This window comes from Leptonychotes weddellii, chromosome 9, assembly GCF_054177405.1.
Source record: "Leptonychotes weddellii isolate Sample4059 chromosome 9, ASM5417740v2, whole genome shotgun sequence".
Lineage (NCBI taxonomy): Eukaryota > Metazoa > Chordata > Mammalia > Carnivora > Phocidae > Leptonychotes > Leptonychotes weddellii.
Window position 1 is genome coordinate 26833296 of NC_138377.1, and position 18610 is coordinate 26851905.

At 39.5% G+C, this 18610-nt stretch overlaps 1 protein-coding gene across 1 annotated transcript in view; it reads right to left on the bottom strand.

The window, feature by feature from the left end:
- Positions 1-18610, bottom strand: part of SIPA1L1 (signal induced proliferation associated 1 like 1) — a 334415-nt gene that overhangs the window by 213911 nt on the left and 101894 nt on the right. Inside the window, exon 6 of the mRNA XM_081829748.1 lies at positions 11541-11634. The gene's annotated coding sequence lies outside the window, so the exon portion shown is untranslated. The remainder of the gene's footprint in view (positions 1-11540; positions 11635-18610) is intronic.

Consider the following 18610-nt stretch of genomic DNA (forward strand, 5'->3'; position numbering starts at 1 on the left):
CAGCTAATTTCATAGTTGATAATAGCTTGTACTGAGAGAAGTCTCGGCTCTGCCAATTTTTCACAGCTCATTTGTGTTAGCATCATCAACATTACCTTCAACCTATGGTTCTTTGTAGGAATCTTTTAAAGCCAGGTGTCAATTTTGTAGCTGCTGTTTTAATTAACACTGATTAACATAACCTGTAAGCCTATTGAACAAACAGCAAGTGACAACAGGCTAACAGCAAACAAGAGAGGAAGGCCGCCTGCCCCTCTGCACCCTCTGCGCTTGGAGGCCCACACAAGCAAGCCCCAGGATAGCTGTGCCCCAAACAGGACCCTTTCCACCTGCCACAGGACCCACGCAAGGGTCCCAGCTTCGATCCCCACAATGAATGTTAGGAAATTTTAGTTTATTTCTTAGAATGGTTTAATAACAGCTCTACTACTTTGTTCCTGCTCACCAACATACACACCCGTTCTGGAAAATATAAACCGAGGCTCCTTCTGAGAGCATTTCTGCTCTCAAGTTCTTGTTCCTTTAAGTGAACTCTATACCCCGACATGGGGCTCGAACTCACGACCCCGAGATCAAGAGTCGGGTGTTCCACCGACTGAGCCGGCCGCGTGCCCCGCAAGTTCCTGTTTCAGAGAGACTTGTACCTCACCCAGCTTATTTAACCTTTTTCTATCCTCAAGCAGTTCCTCAGTTCAGGACTTTTAAGCCAGATTCCCATGACTCCTTCTTTCCATACCTGACTTTGCTGGAGAAAAGACTGGAACGCAGTGCCAGGAGCAATAAGACCAGTAGATTCAGAATCACAGAATCTGGGTTCAAAACCTGCCATTACCAGCCGTGTGACTTGGGGCAGGGGAAATGACCCTTTCTGAGACTCTGTTTCTTTATTTCCAAAAGGAGGAAAATTCTATTTTGTTCACCTGTCTTGGTCATTATAAAGATTAACAACTATTATAAATGATTAACAAGAAGATTAAAAGCAATTTTATTTCTAGATTTATAAATACTAACATGTTAATTATAATATTATAGTCACTTTCATCATTATACAGATGAACAGTAAATTTACTTATATATGTACGTACTTAATGTAACAATAAAGGCAATTTTCTTTGTTTATATTTTTAATTATAAATGATGATTATTCTAAAGACTAAAAGTAATCTTACCGTTTTTATTCATGTTCTCTCTTAGTAAGTCCTGCTATGATGCACCACCTCTCAACAGCAACCAAGTTCATAAGGTCTCTTTGTAAAGTTTCAAACCATCCACTGCTATAATAAAGTTACTATGTAATTACAGAAATAACACAAGCGGAAAATTACAAAATTTAAGCTAAGTATAAAAAAATAAACTCAAAAGTCACCCACCGTCCTACCACCCAGGGGTAAACTCTTAATACTGTGGTATAGTTTTTAAGAGGTTATGTAAAATATTTTGTATCTTCTGTAATTTCACATTATCCTGTGCCCACTTCTCCCCATAACCGTGTTCTATGTACATGGGCCACCAACCATTTTGCACTATATGACAGAAGGCTGCACCTAATTTTTGTGTTACAAATATTACAGTGATCAACATCCCTGAACATAAATTTTTATGAATTAAAAAAAAAAAGTTTTGCCACAGAATAAAGTCCTAGTAGTGGTAAGGCAGGACATAATCACTGCAAAGGCTTTGGGCACATACTGTCAAACTGCTTTTCAAAAGTCCACACAGTAAAATGCCACTTAACAAAGGTAATAGGATGATAACTGATTTAGAAACTGAAAAGGCTAATGTAAGCAGAGAACCATAAACACACACACACATACACACACACACACACACACACAGAGCTAAGCCATCTAATTTGAAATATACATTCTTTTACCAATTTCCTGATGAAGAGTGAACATCTCTTCCATGAATAATCGGTCTCCAGACTGACTGCAGGCTAGTCATTCTTACACAAACCACGACCAAAAACCATCACCCACAACTCCCACTCTCCCTGTTTTATTAGAATGGAATACAAACTCAAAGCCTCTCAGGAAACAAGCTGAGAATCCTTACGGAAGTTTAATAACTCCCCCAACCCTTTGCAGTTGCCACGACCATACCTTACTTAAGAACATTCTTTTTGGAGGCCTGCCTTTGGAAGCTCTCAAAAGTATTTAGCGTATCTTTGTAGCAACCTAATATTTAATCATATTACATAAAATTTCAATTATGTAATTACACAGTAACAAGTACTACTGACAAAAACCGGCTTTTGTTATAAATGAAACCAACTCTTGATCAACATTCAACTCAGCCTATCTAGAAGGACGTGAGAGTCTACAGAGTGGTTGCCTGCACGCACGGGCTTGGCAGGAGGAGGTGGTGAGGGAGCTGGAAGTCACCAAAGAGAGCTCTCACCTCTCAGCCCTTTGCAAGTACTAGGTACTGTGTTAAAAGGCATTTTTTAAATGTGATGTGTGTGTGTAGGTGCAGTGTAAACTTCCACAGACACAGGCAGTCCCTGAACTCAGAGGAAGAGCCAGAGAATGTGTTAGTGTTTAACAGACTTGCCAAATGGAAGCCAAGAGCAGCCAACCAAGTCCTCTCTCCTACCCACCTCCTCCAACCAACCTCCAAACAGAGCCTAGGCTTGGTCCCCATCCCTTGCCCCTTTCCTTCTAAATCCAGTCATCAGTTGAGCTCATCCAGTCTCAAAGCTTCAAATACCATGTATAAAGTGAAGACTCTCAAATTTAAAACTCTGGATGCATGTTAAAGAGCAGAATGTGGATTCTTCATCCTGCAGACCTGCTCCACTCTCCAGACCAGTAACCACCACCTCCACCACTCAAGCGAAGAGGCTGCTGCCCATGACTTTTCCCATTTGTAACTCCACATCCAATGTAATAGTAATTCCTAGCACCTTTTCATGTGTTTGTGGATTTATTCCTTCTCCTTAAAATGTAAGCGTCTAGAGGGCAGGGACCCTGCCTTATTTCACGGATCTATCTCCAGCCCCCAAAGTCATCTCAGGTACACAATAAGTCCTTAATAAACACTGCTGAGTGAAAAGAGCTCCTAAAAACTTGCAGACTCCTCTAGGAAGTTTTCCATGTATAATTAGAAGACCAGGAGAAAATTTTCCAACCCCTTTGAAATACACAATATTCAACGGTTTGGGCATGACAATGGACTACTACTCCAACACCCTCACTTTACAGCTGTGAACCTTAAGGTCCAAAAAAACTTAACAAAATTTAGAACATCATGAGAGCACAGCTCCTAATGTAAATGTCTAATGATCTACAAGCAGCTCCACCAAACCATCACCCCTGGCATCGCTTCTCCTTTTGTTTATATACAACACATTTCTTGCAAGTATTTGGAGAACAGAAATGATTAAAAATCAGAGTTGTTTATTTTTTTCATTCTTGGGTATGAAAGAGGCTTCTTGCCATGTCCCCAACTGCACAGCTACTTGAAAGCCCATGCCTGGTCTGGAGACTCCTGAAGAGCCAGAGAACAAGACAGAGCAGACAGAAACTCCAAGCCTAGCTGCCTGGATTCAAAATCCCAAAGTCACTGCAGAAAGCTATTGTTGCTAACTTCTCTCTACTTTTACAAACCCTTCCCTATTAGAATCTACTGTGAATTTCCAGTACAGAGAGACAGAGAGAGAGAGTAGCTGGGTGTCTCTAATTTGGTAATTGTCATTTGGCTTCATATTTTTTTGTCCAAAGGTTCTTCATAAAATGTAGTAACATAAGCTCACCTCCACACCCCCCACACTAGAAAGCCCCCCAAGGTAAAATTCCCACAGGTATGAAGTAATGTTAGCACCTCACAGACTTTATCCCTGTCCCAATCTGAATACTTTGGTGTTTACAAAGCTTATGGTATCACTTTGTTGGGCTCCCCTGACACCCTGTAAGGGGCTTGCCAGGCACCCCCAAGCTGCTGTTACCAGCTCAGGACCACAGCCACTGAGGTAGTCAAGGTCAGGAAGCCCCATGTTACCTCCCCAACCCCCCAGCTCCTACTCACCTAACCACATCAACCTCCTGGCTAGGGCTGGGCACGATATGTGAACTCTTCAGCGCGCAGTAAGGAGTTCTGCCTAACGTGTGTTTTTATGAGAAACAACGAATAGGCACTTTGACGTTAACAGATGGTTTTCCACAAACATCTCATCTCCTCATCAACACCACCCCATAGAGTAAACATCACATCCTCATTTTTCACAGGACAATGTGAATGGTCAAAGGGGTCAAAAGGGGGGGGGTCAATGTCACACTGAAGTAAAGTCCTACTTGCACCAGTCTTTCAATATGGAAGCCCTTATTCTTTTGCCCACACTAAGTACACGGCCTCTTGTGAGAGCTGCAGCCGTGTCCACGTTACCCACCTAGCAGAGGTGCTAGACCTTGCAGAGCATCCTTAAGTTCACTCGCTCCTTCATCACAGCTCCCTACTGCCTTGATTGGGGGCGGGGGGGGGGGGCTAGCATTCATTAACATAAAACTTCTGACTCCTAGCAGCTCTCAGTTAACGTGGCAGAGGCCAATGGGGGGGAGAGGGGGACACCTGTGGAGGGATGACAGGATAAATATACAATAGGTCAAAAAATAATGCAAGAAAAACATGGCAATGTTGCCCCTACGGCTGTACTCTATGTAGTTCATAATTTGCAAGGAGGTTTCACATATATTTAGCCCCCCACAAACACAACCCAGCATAACAACTAAGTACTAAGTTGAAGCTGGGGCTCAGTTCAGGTGGTTGGAGGAGGTATCTTGGAACTGTGACTGGGGGAAGCTCTCAGAGAGGTTGAGGTGAGAGAGATGGGCATTCCAGAGCACTCCAGAATCAACACAAACCACAGCGGCCTGAAAATTTTGAAAGACCTGGTGAGCCAGGACGCTCTAGGCTGGAGTACTCCATTTTTACTCAGGAGTAACAGGAGCTACAGATGAAAACAAAGGAGACGTTTAAACAAAAACAGGGGAACACATCTAAGACAAATGACTACCTCTGCAAGAGAACAATGAACATCATGAGCTTCCATAAAGTTATGTGGTTCTCATAGACACAAAGCTGAGATTTTTTTTGTGATGGGATTTTACATTTCCCATCCTCCAAGGTCAAAATTCACCTTTTATACTTCTTCATCCCCTCTGTTTTTACTGAAGATTCACACCTTTTCATTTACATAACACTCATTTGTATTTACCTCCTTTGGGGTACCTATTTAAATATGGTGCAAGCTTTTAAGGTAGGAATCGTGCTTTTTATTCCTTTTGTATCCCCCAGAAAACCTAGAATAATACTTATCATGAAAGTCATCCTATAGGGCGCCTGGGTGGCTCAGTTGGTTAAGCGACTGCCTTCGGCTCAGGTCATGATCCCAGGGTCCTCGGATCGAGTCCCACATCGGGCTCCCAGCTCAGCGGGGAGCCTGCCTCTCCCTCTGACCCTCTCCTCTCTCATGCTGTTTCTCTCTCGCTCGCTCTCCAATAAATAAATAAATAAAATCTTTAAAAAAAAAAAAAAAGAAAGTCATCCTATAAATATCATTGACTGATCAGGACATCACAGACTTATTTTAAAAGAACTGGAGGGGCACCTGGGTAGCTCAGTCGGTTAAGCATCTGACTCTTGATTTCAGCTCAGGTCTCGCTCTCAGGGTCATGGGATCAAGCCCCAGGTCAGGCTCCACACTCAGCAGGGAGTCTGCTTGAGGTTCTCTCTCTCCCCCTCTCCTTCTGCCCCCACCTGTGCAGGCTCTCTTTCTTTCTCTCTCAAACAAATAAATCATTAAAAAAAAAAAAAAAGGAAATGGAACTGATTGTAGGAGAAGCCCGTGTAACACACACATCTATCTATTTCACCCTTTGCAGTCTTGCTCATTTGTCCTTAGATGTGCCAGGCTCTGTCCTAAGCACTTTATTTATGTTAACTTACATCATCCTCCTAACAACCCTATGAGGTACATACTATTATCGCTATTATTACTATTTTACAAAGGAGGAAACTGAAGCACAGAGATTAACTAACTTGCCCAACGTCACAAAGCTGGTAAGTGGTACAGTTAAGATTTGAATCCAGGCAGTCTGTTTCCAGAGTTAATGCACTAAACCTCTATGCATGACATAGTCTCTAAGAATAACACATTATATTGAAAGCATACGGGCCAGATTTTGCTTCTTCAGTTTTTAAGCTGTGGCAGCAATCACATTTTTTTTTAAATTCCACACAAAGCAATCCACAATTACTTTTTTAAATCACAAAAAATACAAAGATTTTAACATGCTCCTAAATAATGCATTTAGATTTGGGGCTTTGCATGCTGTTTACACTACGAAGTGCATCTGCTCTTGGCATTAAACATGACAAGCTAGTTTATGGTTACACAACAGAATGTCAGTGTCATCATCTGATCAAACAAATAGTGAATGATTAATGCCTCCTCATAGAGAAATTTCTTTTTAAACATATTAACATATAAATAGCTAAGCAAATATTACTCGATTCAGATAACCTAGTATCTACAAAGACAAGAGAGTTCTTTACCTATAAGTAATAGTCAACACTTACTTAGACATAGCAGCATCCCATGGTGCATTTGTAAATGCCCACACACAGTGTTGACTCAAAGAATCCCCTACTGACTCTAATTAATGCTGACATAAATCTGGACACAGAGATGGCAATGAAATCAATGGCTGGTTTCACATGACAATTAAAAGTGTTGTTCCAAGCAGTCAGAAAATTTTTCTGTAGAAATGTTCTAAAACCTTGTCTGTTTTAAAAGACAAAGTCAGTTTCACTTATATCCTTAAAATTATTAACTACTACATACATCAGCAACCGATTCATACATCAAAAGCACTCAGTAAAACTTCATTCAATCAAAATGGAGAGAACAAATACGAAAGAGAAAACTGTTCTCAAAATATACCAAACGAACAAATAACTAAGTCCATTAAGTTTGGTTCCTGTGCACAATACAGAACAGCTCGTAAAAACTAATTGGTCAACATGCTTGAGACTATAAACATCCATTTTAATCAGGAAGAGTAGCAAACATTAAGCAAAACAATTATTATTTAAGAAAATGTATTTAATTTGGTTCATAATGCATACAAATCTCTACTTTAGTCATAATTTTTAGATTAAAAAATTAACATAACCTTGTTAAGAGGATACAATTAAAACATAGTAGCTTTTTTTACTGTTGCTTTCAGCATGGCTCCATTAACACCCGTTGTTTATCTGTACAAATAAAGAGCAGCCTGAGAACTGTCCTAGTTTCTTTGAGAGTTATCAGCTGAAGCTAATGTTTCCTTAGTGAGAAGGCCACTCTAAAACGGTGCCGTGAACCTGGCCAGTTGCCCTTGGTATTTACACGGACACAAGCCCGATCAGCAGCAAGGGCAACACCAGTTTTGCAGTGGAATCTGAGTGCCCATAAGTGATGTGTCTGAACAGTCTCCGTTATGCTCATCTGCTCAGCTCAAAATAAAGAGCAGCCTTTCTCTCCAATAAACAGCAAGCTTCAAATGAGCTTAATCATACATTATAATGGATGGCAGCCCAATGACAAAGCGAAGCTCCCTTTAAGAATAACATTTGCTTCCCCCTATCCTGCTCACCTTCACATCCCAGACACATGAAAGGACTTACAAGAAATCACCATTCTGAAGCTTTCCTAGAGAACTAGAGTGTGATCCCCCACATGCCACCCCCAAGTGTGTGCTGTGAACATCTTTCTTTACTTCTGCTTTTTTTTTTTTAAAAGATTTTATTTATTTATTTGAGAGAGAGAGAATGACAGACAGAGAGCATGAGAGGGAGGAGGGTCAGAGGGAGAAGCAGACTCCCCGCCGAGCAGGGAGCCCGATGCGGGACTCGATCCAAGGACTCCAGGATCATGACCTGAGCCGAAGGCAGTCGCTTAACCAACTGAGCCACCCAGGCGCCCTCTTTACTTCTGCTTTATAAGGAGACTGTTGTGAAAAGATAATGCTTGCAGCATGGCTAACACCTAGGAAACACCCATAACATATATCCTCCATGACACATCGATTGCTGAGCATTCTCTTGAGCCTTGGATGCGGGTACTAGTGACCAGTGTCAGAGGAGAGGTCTTAAATGGTAGGAATAAGGGATAACCCTGAGACAACTAAAACCTGACAGCAGAGTTGAGCCCCATACTATAGCTAGTAAAAACAATTAATTAGGCCAGGTTAAATAACTGAATCATGTTGATTGTTTCACTTCAATTTTTTTTTTAAGATTTATTTTTTTATTTTGGAGAGAGAATACCTGAGAGGGGGGCAGGGGCAAAGGAGAGAGAGAATCTCAAGCAGACTCCCCACCCAGCACTCTCACGACCCTGAGCATTTGTAACCTGAGTGACCAGTCACCACTGTGACCTGAGCTGAAACCAGGAGTCGGACACCCAACCCACTGAGCCACCCAGCACCCCTGTTTCACTTCGATTTCTTATCGCAAGATGATTCTCTTAACAGACAAATCACACCAGGCAGCTTCATCAGACATTTGTACATAAACACAACATCTCTCCCTGATGAAATACATGCACATCAAGGTTGCAGTCTTGTTCCGCATTTAACATCACTGGTTTCATTATGGGAATGAACCCAGTCACCAAAAGAACATTCGTTTGTCAGTAACAATGTTTTTGTGACAATGAAGATATGTCTCAAAAAAAGTTCTGAGCAAAATGGTATATACAAATATGACCTACAATATAGCTTCATTATGATCATCCACAAAAGGTTCTAAAATTATAAATCAGGGGCGCCTGGGTGACTCGGTCGTTAAGCATCTGCCTTCAGCTCAGGTCATGATCCCAGGGTCCTGGGATTGAGCCCCGCATCAGGCTCCCTGCTCGGCAAGAAGCCTGCTTCTCCCTCTTCCACTCCCCCTGCTTGTGTTCCCTCTCTTGCTGTATCTGTCAATAAATAAATAAAATCTTTAAAAAAATAAAAAATTTAAAAAATTAAATTATAAATCAAATTTACTATTAAATACCATGGCTAGAGTGCCAAATTCTCAGATTGCCAAAATTCTCATTTATAAAATAGAGGTAATATCTCTCTTAAAGACTGAATATCAATAAGATAGCATGTCAAAAAAGTGAATTCAAGATGGATCACAGACCTAAACATAAGCTAAAACCATGAAGCTTTCAGAAGAAATTTCAGGATTGGGGGGAGGGGGTAGGCAAAGGCCTCCTAAGATACAGAAAGTAATAACCATTTTTTTAAATGCTCACGTTAGATTTAATCCTATTTAGAACTTTTGATTATCAAAAGTTCGTTAAAAAAAAACTGGGGGGAAATCATGGCAAAATATAAATCTAAAAAAGAAGGACTGGAATGTAGGCTCTATAAGGAACTCCTACACTCAATAATAAAATGTTCGCTGCAGCTTGTTTGTAACAGCCTGCGTTGGAGGGGACAGCTCAAGAGGGGAAGAAGAGATGCTGGAAATCTCCCTCCTGTGAAGAATAAAGGGTTAGCAGTTAGACTGCCTAGAAGACTACTTGAGGGAGAAGACAGGAAATAAAAACTAGACAGATGCCAGGACAGTCTGAACTCCTAAAAAACACATTGTACACAGCAGCAGTCAATGCACATTTAAAAGAAATCTGGATTTAAAGTGGCAGTTTTGTTGTCCTATTACACTGGTTTCAAAAAGCTTTTACCCAAATTTAATGCTGGAAGCAAAAATTCTTATTTAGGTTTATTCAATTCTCCAAATCAAGAAACCTATGTATTTGCATGGAAAATATATTTTACTTAAAAAACTAGATTCATATTCATATCACACTTTAGACACTTTCTGTTCTGCCTAAAAATAAACTTTAACGCCTTTACAGCAATAGGCCAATAAAATAAGGATGTAAAGTAATACAAAATGGTACACGGTTGCCAAAAATTATTAAAGTTTTTCAACTATAATCCCTGAGCTGTGATTTTATATAATTACACATCTGGTTCTGTCTGGACATGTTAGATTGGGAAAGCATACCACCTTACCCCACAAGCAGTGGCAGACCAACACCTAATACACAGTTATCCACTGTAGCATCACAGGACATGAAACTGATAGTCATGTTTTTGTGTTTTTAAAATGCAGATGATGTTCTTGTAACAGTAAGAATTTTTGACACTTACTGCAAGGGTGGTTTTTTTTTTTTATGTTTCAAGTTTTTATTTAAATTCCAGTTCACATATAGTGTCATGTCAATTTCAGGAGTAGAGTTCAGTGATTCATCACTTACATACAACACCCAGTGCTCATCACAAGTGCCCTCCTTACTGCCCATCACCCATCTAGCCCACTCCCGCCCACCGCCCCTCCGGCAACCTGCAGTTTGTAAGAGTCTCTCTTATGGTTTTATGGCAAGTTTTTCTAATGCGAGTCTAAACACGTTATGAATGTGTACCTGTACTTTCTCATTGGGCTTACCCTTCTCTCTGCGATGTGCCTGTCTGTGTACAAGGGGTGCTCTGTTGCTAACCACGCACCGTGCTCTGGGGCAGTTACACCACACAATGACTTGACACGCTATTTCACGCAAATTAGCAAAAGAAGTATCTAGACTCCAGGGTTCTGTCTCTGCCTCAGAGGACTTCAGAACCTGTTTGGACTAAACTGCCAGTTAAAAAAAGGATACCACATGTGAAAACTAAATAATTCCCTTTTTAGCTGTTAAGGGGGAAGAAAACCACACGATTTCTAAGTACCTTTAACACCACAGTAAATGAAAGAGTCTTGACCAGAGTAGCAAAGATGTGAAATAAACAAATATTGTTACATAAAGGATTAGTGATAACTAAAAGTATGTTATTTTAAGCTAAAACAGGGATACATTCTATCACCATAATATGTGAGGAGAGAAGCATAAATACACAGAAAAAAACAGGGAAGAACAATTCAACACAGGAGCTCAGGCACTGAAGCAGACAGATACAGGGTTCAAATCCCAGCTCGGCCACTTGTGAGTGATGAGACCTTGCCAAAATCGTTTAGCCTTACAGGTAACATGAAGATGTCGGTCAACATCTCACAGGATGATGTAGAGATATATTATATGAGATCGTGGAGGCAAAAGTCTAGCAAATTTCTCAGTACAAATTATTCAATAATGGTTGACTATTATTGTTAGAGTTAACTTAAAATTTCCTCAATAAGAGTTTGGAATTACTAAAAGGCTGTAATGTGAAAGAACCAAATTTCATCATACAAAAAAATGCCAGTTAAAGATTTCTAGTTTAGGAATTTTATCCCATGGTCCCAACAACATTGTGGGAAGCCAAGAGAATTTTAAACTTTAAACTAGCAGTAGAGTCAGTAGGAATAAGTTCTCCTTTCCTTCTGGTCCAAAAACTAGGAAAAGGAATGAGGGAAAAAACAAAGACAATCATTTGGAATCAACCATTGCAGACAATCATTCACATAACCAAACAACAGCACACATACAATCATAGCTAAGGGTAAAACCGTTTCCATGTAAAGTCACAAACCTGCACACTCAGTTCCTCTTGTTTGTAAGCCAGCTTGATGGGAGTTACACTACAATGACTTTCTGGGGCAGGCTGTGACTAACCAGGCAAGTACCTGCGCACGATAAAAATATGAACTTAGTAAAAAGGCACAACATTCTATTTCATTTAATTCTTCATTTGTGCTCCACTCATGAAGGACCAACAAGTTCTTACTCTGTGGCAGGTTCTGTTAAATATTTACATGATAACAAGGGCAATCCCTGCAGGGAAAAGCACATCTACGAAAAATGTAAAGACATGGCCCAGGATGTCCTGTCTTACACAGCACACGTTTCTGAACCTCCAGAGTGAAATGGCAGATAAAGGTAGTAACTGGGGGTAACACTAAGTAGACGAGGCCAGAGCCAAAAGTAAACGGGGCTTTGCCTGATCTTCATCCTAAACATTATTGTTTTACAACACATACCATTTTTTGTTGATAGGGTAAATTTCTTAAATTTTATTTGCAGTACTCATTTAATTAGCATATTTATTCAGAGTTATAAAAAGATAAACTCTGTAGAGGCTTTGCCCCCAACCAGATACCAATTTCTAGGTACCCATATTCTCCTCACCCTTCAAGGGTAGTTCCAAGACAACCTTTTCCAGAGATCATTTCTTGATAGGCTTCAGCTGAAAGTTGTCTTTTGCTATGAATTCCTGTGGCACTTTGCCCGCAACGAACTATCTCCTACCAGTTTCCCTTTCTACCTCATATTAAGGTTGCCTTCCTATACATCCATAAAAGACTCAGATTCCTTGGGAGCAGGTTCATATATGATTTACCTAGGACAAAGAGCCCTGCAGCAGCTGCAGGGTTCAAAATAAACATTAACAAATGCATGCTTTTGTTCCTTTAAGAATGAAGCTCAACCATAAATTTCCCTAACTTCACCACTGCCACTGGTGATATTTACTGAAAAATGTGTCTTTAATCAGGATGATTGCTTGAAAACCTTGACACAGTATGAGAAAGAATGAAGCTACAAGAACAACTCTCTCCATAAAATATCCTACTTGACCTTCAACTGAGATTTATACACTACCACTCCATTTTTATACATTACTGGTGCCCCCAGGACATCTAAAGAATCGACAGAGTTGTTCAATTTAAACCAAAAGCCCTAAATACTGTAATTTTCCATCACATAATCATAAAATCAGAGTTTGGAAATTTCCACTCACCCTCAATCATGATGTGGCCTCCATTAGACTTTTTCAACCTTAACTTCCTCACATATGAAATAGGTATAACATTCCCTGTCTCGCAGTATTGGTGAGGGTTAAATGAGAAAACATGGATGACAATGCCTGGCATCCAGCCTGACTACACAGGACTTGCTCAATATCAGTGTTACTTCAAGATGGTAGGCCGAAGTTCTACCTTGAAGTCTCTCTATTCTAAGACCAGTAATTTGATGACTCAAGGATCTCTCTTAGTTTCATAATCCAAAAAAAAATTAATACTAAAAGCTAGGAACTGGATGCTAGTTCTAAAAGCTAGGAAGAATTACCATTCTTCTCCAAATATTCCATGTAGCAATTAGACCCAGCCTTAAGTCTCAAATGCACTTTCCCCCTGCATTAAATTTATTTGCCATTTTCTACTGTGGAGTAAGATTCTTTTAAAGGTCACTCTGAATAAAATAGGATGAGTCATTCTTAATATACTGGTCTCAAGAAAATCAGTGCACTAAAGCCAGAAAGTTTTTCTTTTTGGATTTCTTAAATTGAATTCTTTGGCCAACATTTTAATCAGTCATGATGTGAAATGAATAGGTAACCTGAAATATTTCACAATTTCAAACATTCACTCAATACAGAATAGAAAGTCACATAAATTGGATCATCAAGCAGCAAAATTTGGATGCATGACAAGTTGTATCTATTAGGGACTGCCCCACTTATATGATGCAGAAGAATCAGTGTTGGGTCTGGAAATTAAAGAACCTGGAGTACATACAACACACCCTCAACGCCAGAGGAAGATAACAGGTTCTGTTCCTGCTGAAATGAAGTTGATTAGCACAAGATTTAATAACATAAGATTTCCTCAGAAGGAAACTGATTCAAATCAAAGTATAATTTTCTCCCTAGTCCTCAGGAAAATGCAATCTAAACAACAATGGATACCAGTCCATACGCACTAGAATGGCTAAAAGTAAAAACCAAAAATCAGATGTGGAGCCACTGGAACTCTCAAACACTGTTAGCAACAGTGAACTGGTACAACTACATTAAAAGGTTCTGTGTTATCTACTAAAAATGAGCAAACACATATCCAACCTCAGTAACCCACTCCTAGGTACAGATGCCCAACAAAAGAGTACACGCAGGTACCCCAAAAACAAATACAGCGAGGCTCATAACGGCATTGCATTTTATAATAGCAAAAATGGAAAGGAAAACACACACACACACACACACACAACAAACCAGAAACAAAAAAACAGATGTTCAGTAGTAAATAAATAAATTGCAGTAGAGTTACATGTCAGAATACTACAGGGGGAGAGCAGAGCTGTTATACCCACAAATACAATATTGAGCAAAAGAAGCCAGACTAAGGAGTATATTGCCACATTATTCCATTTTTATAAAGTTCAAAATCAGACACATCTAGCCCATGGTTACCTTTCCTTTTATTGGGGTGGGGAAGGGTAATGAAATGGGAGAAAACATGAGGGAGCTTCTGGAATTTGATAATATTCTAATTCTAATTTTCTAGTTTTCTAATTTTTAATTTAGGTAATGGTTATACATGTGTGTTGAGTTCGCAGAAGTTTATCAGTGGTAAAATGCTTAGAGTCTGAGTGCTTTTCTATATGCATATTACACTTTTTATTTATAAGAAAAAATCAAGTATTCATGAGTGCATGTATCTATGTATTTTGTGTAAGCATAAAAATACACAAATATATTTGGAAGAATAGAGTGTTTTTTCTTCATAAAGTTGGCATTGTGTACAATTCCTAACATGCATTTTTCTCCTATTACACCATGATCATTTTCCCTTCTCTCAAATACTTTAGAATGTGAATTTTTATGGATGCATTGTTGGATACACAGTATTGAACACAGCCATGAATTACTGCACATCATTTCCAAATGTTTGCCTTCATAAGCAACGTGGCAGGGAATGCCATGGTACAGACATGTTTGTGCATGTTCTCCACTTCTGGAAGACAAATTCCTAGAAATAAATCCCCAGGGCCAAAGTATACATTCAAATATGCTGAAAGTGTACAAGAACTCTGGAACTCTTTTCATTAACATTGTTTAAGAAATCTTAGTAATTATTAGCTTACACTTCACGACATGAAAAACTTGGCTACCCAGAATAAATAATTTCTCTGAAGTTTTGCTTAATTAATAGCCTCTCCTTCCTACAAAGATTTTAGAGCATTTCACATAAATGGGTACAGAGTCTTGCAGAAAATACTCTCTGGCCATATGTGGATACCCTGAGAAATAAATCTGACATCAGTACAGGACTGACCAAAAAATCTATAAAGCCCCCAAACAGAAATATAACAGAATATAAAACCCAATAAAAAGTGGTATATATGTACTTTACATTACATGTATGCAAAAAACATTATATAAGGGTATTTGACAAAATGTTAAAATACATTGCTAGATTTAGGCCTTCGGTGATTTTTACTTCATTTTTTGATTTTTACTTTATTTTTTAAGTTTTCTTTTATTGCTTACATTATTTGCAGTGAACACATATCGTTAAGATTAAAAAATGAGCTTAAGATCTGAGAGAAATACGGTCCCCTGATAAAAATAAGACAACAGACGTCTTCTTCCCTGTTCGCGAAACAAATTAAATTGGCGAAAGAAAACTTTCCCAGTTTTAAGATTCTTCTCCCATATACTTTTCATCAATCTTCTGGCATCTGACACAGGGTTTTTCAACAAAGCACATACAGCAGAACAAGGAAGGGAAGGCGAGCAGCAGGAAACTGGCACCCCCACAAAGACACAAAGAAGTCATGCTCAGTTGAGACAGCTCTCCACCTCACCTTTAAACCTGAGCCAGCCAGTGCTTCTGACTTGACTTTACATACGTGGTCATTTTCTGCTAATAAAGTCATTCACAGTTCCTAAGATGGAACTGATATATCGGTATTTCCTGGTTTGCTATTAAAACCACCAAGACTTCCAGGTACTCTATATCTGAACAAAAATAAGGACCTAGAGACTTCCCTGTTCCCAGAAGCGTAGCCTCAGGTCTAATGTTCATTATACCCTAGAGACCCACAAAGGTTAAATTCCACTCCCTAGGAACACAGGAGTAAGTTACTCACCAGGTAGAATTTTAGCCATTATCTCAATTACCCTTCCTTAAGAAAACTAACTTCATTTGTTCAGAGAGAAAAACAAAAGCCAGGTTGAGTTTTCTCTTCCAGCCAATCAAATCATCCACAATGAGTTACAGAATTGAAACCAGAATTAGAATCTAAATTTCCTGATTCCTTCCTGCAAGGTAGTGTCTTGCTTACTAATGGCAATTTCAAACAGGGCTTTAGCAAACCAAAGAAGATCAAAACCCCAGGATCAAAACAGCAGCAGCTTTGTTGGTGTCCCTTTGGCTTCAACCATGGAGAAAGTCACTCAGTCTTGACTCCACCAGAAACACTCCTACTTTGGAATAGGCTGACTCAAAGAGTAAACACCCCACTGATAGTACTAGCCTGTTCTCCCATCCTAACATCAAACAAGACAAGTAAACTGCCACAATGTGTTGTCACTTTTTTTTTTTTTATAATTGGATTTTAAATGCAGGCTATTATGAAGAGTCTCTTGGCTACAGTTCAAAGGAAACAGAACATCCTAATGCAAAAACATTTTCAACTTCCCCGAATTCCACTTCTTTCAGCCAATTTTGGAAAGTTCTCTTTATCTCAACTAGAAAATTCATGTTATACTTGTTTTAAATGTTCAACTCGTCAAAATACAGAATTCCAGTGGCTAGAGTTAGCACAAAGGCCATTCAAGTGTGTCAATGCCTCAGAACACAACCAGTCCCGGAGAGACGTGCCCCTGGAGCAATGGGGGACAAGGAAGCAGGTGGCTGTGGAGTATTAGGCCCTCTGGGTTCAATATATCACCAATCCATGCAGATTAAGCATGATGATTTGATTAACCAGGTGATCAATAAGATGATGGAAAGCAAAACTGATATCAAGTCCTAAACCCCAGAATACAGTCACACCACACATTGGAAGGATCACTCAGCAGGAATATCAGCAAGGTGCTAAGTTTGGACCAAGCCCTGGGGCCATAGCAACCAGGAAGACACATCCACTGCCCTAGATGAACTCAATGGCTAATGAAGATGAAGACATATAAGCAGAAATTATAACTGGATACATGCTCTAATCATCATAACTACTATCACTTACTGAGAGCTTAGAACCTGCTTAGAATTTCACATATTTTCATTTGAGATTCGCAATAATTACCACGTAGTGTTACAAACCTTGGGCAAGTTCCTTATCCTCTCTGTACCTCAGTTTCTTTATCTCTAAAAAGAAGGTAACACCTACTCCCTGGGAGTGAGGTGAGAATCAATACATGTAAAAGCACACAGAACGCTGCCTGGCACGTGGCACCCGATCAATAAAAGTCAGCTCTGATTCTTATTATAATCACCAGTGTGGCTGCTGTTATTATCAATGGAAAGGTAACCAAGTAAAAAAGGAAAGAGCACAAAGAGAAAGAAGAATGGTAGTTGAAATACGTAGTCAAAGGGCATTAGACAAACCCCTTCAGCTTCCTCCCGTGTAAAATGGGATGAGACTACCTGCTCCATCCTCCTCCTCCTCCCAGGGCTGTCCTGGGGGCCGCAAGAAAGTATCTTTAGCCATAGAACGCAAAGCTAGTGTCATACGTACTCTGTCACTGACCAAGAGGCCTCCACACACCTTGGAGAACAAGGAACTTTCACAATGAGGCATAAGTCAAATAACTATGGGCATAAAATGAATATTCTGGACATCACTCTAATGAAATAAAAAAAAAATTAAAAGCATGGTAAACTCTCCACTACCTGCTGACACCAAATACCATCCCTGAAGCCTTGCACTGGCAGAATAGCCAGAGCTCTGAAGAAAGTATTTGACATCACTTTTTTTTTTTTTTTAAACATCAATTTTAAAGGCAATCCCCAAGTGCTGAGAAACCCGACTACATCACGGCACTACGGGCTCACTGGGGGCACCGCAAGGCACCACGGTGCGGAGGATCTAAGCTGCATTTTATTTCAGCTGTGAACTTCTGAACAAAGTGATTTTCAAGCTTTATTCTTTATTTCATTACGTCTTACAAAGTTTCCTTTCACTACGACACTAACTGTAAAAGTTAATAGAAGGTGAAGTCTCTAATTCTGGCTTCCACAACTTCAAACACACATACACAAAAGCTTCTGGCACCATTTTCGTCTTGTGCTCAGTTCTGTAAGCTCACAGACCCCAAACAGACAACCCTAGTCCTGTGAAATTTTCTATATACACACCATCTCTATCTGTAGGATCTACTCAGCTCATTAACTGGCAAATGCACTTTCAGGTATCATTTGAATATTTTAATTAAGAAAATATTCATATGAGAACATAAATGGGGATTTCTTTTCTTGTCCCCTTCTATTTTCCAAATTATCTAAAATTAGCACCTATGACTTACCTAGTCAACAAAGAGGAAGTCTGTAAAACAGACAAAAAGGCACAGAAAACTATTTGATTTCAACTGAAAATTCTCATAAGTTACCTGATACCTATTTTACTTATTTTGTTTGGCACAACAACTACAATAACTGGGAGGGAAAATGTGTTTTGCAATAGAAATTCAGATAAGAAATATCTGTCATCAACAGATGTCAGAGATTTTTACACTCATCAGTGTTTTACATTGAAGTAAGAGATAATTATACTAATATTAGTATCAAATGCGTATCTTCATATAGCACATATGCATTTAGTTGATTAACCACCAGCACAACCAATCAGAGAGAGACTGTCAGTCTCTCCCATTCACAGCTG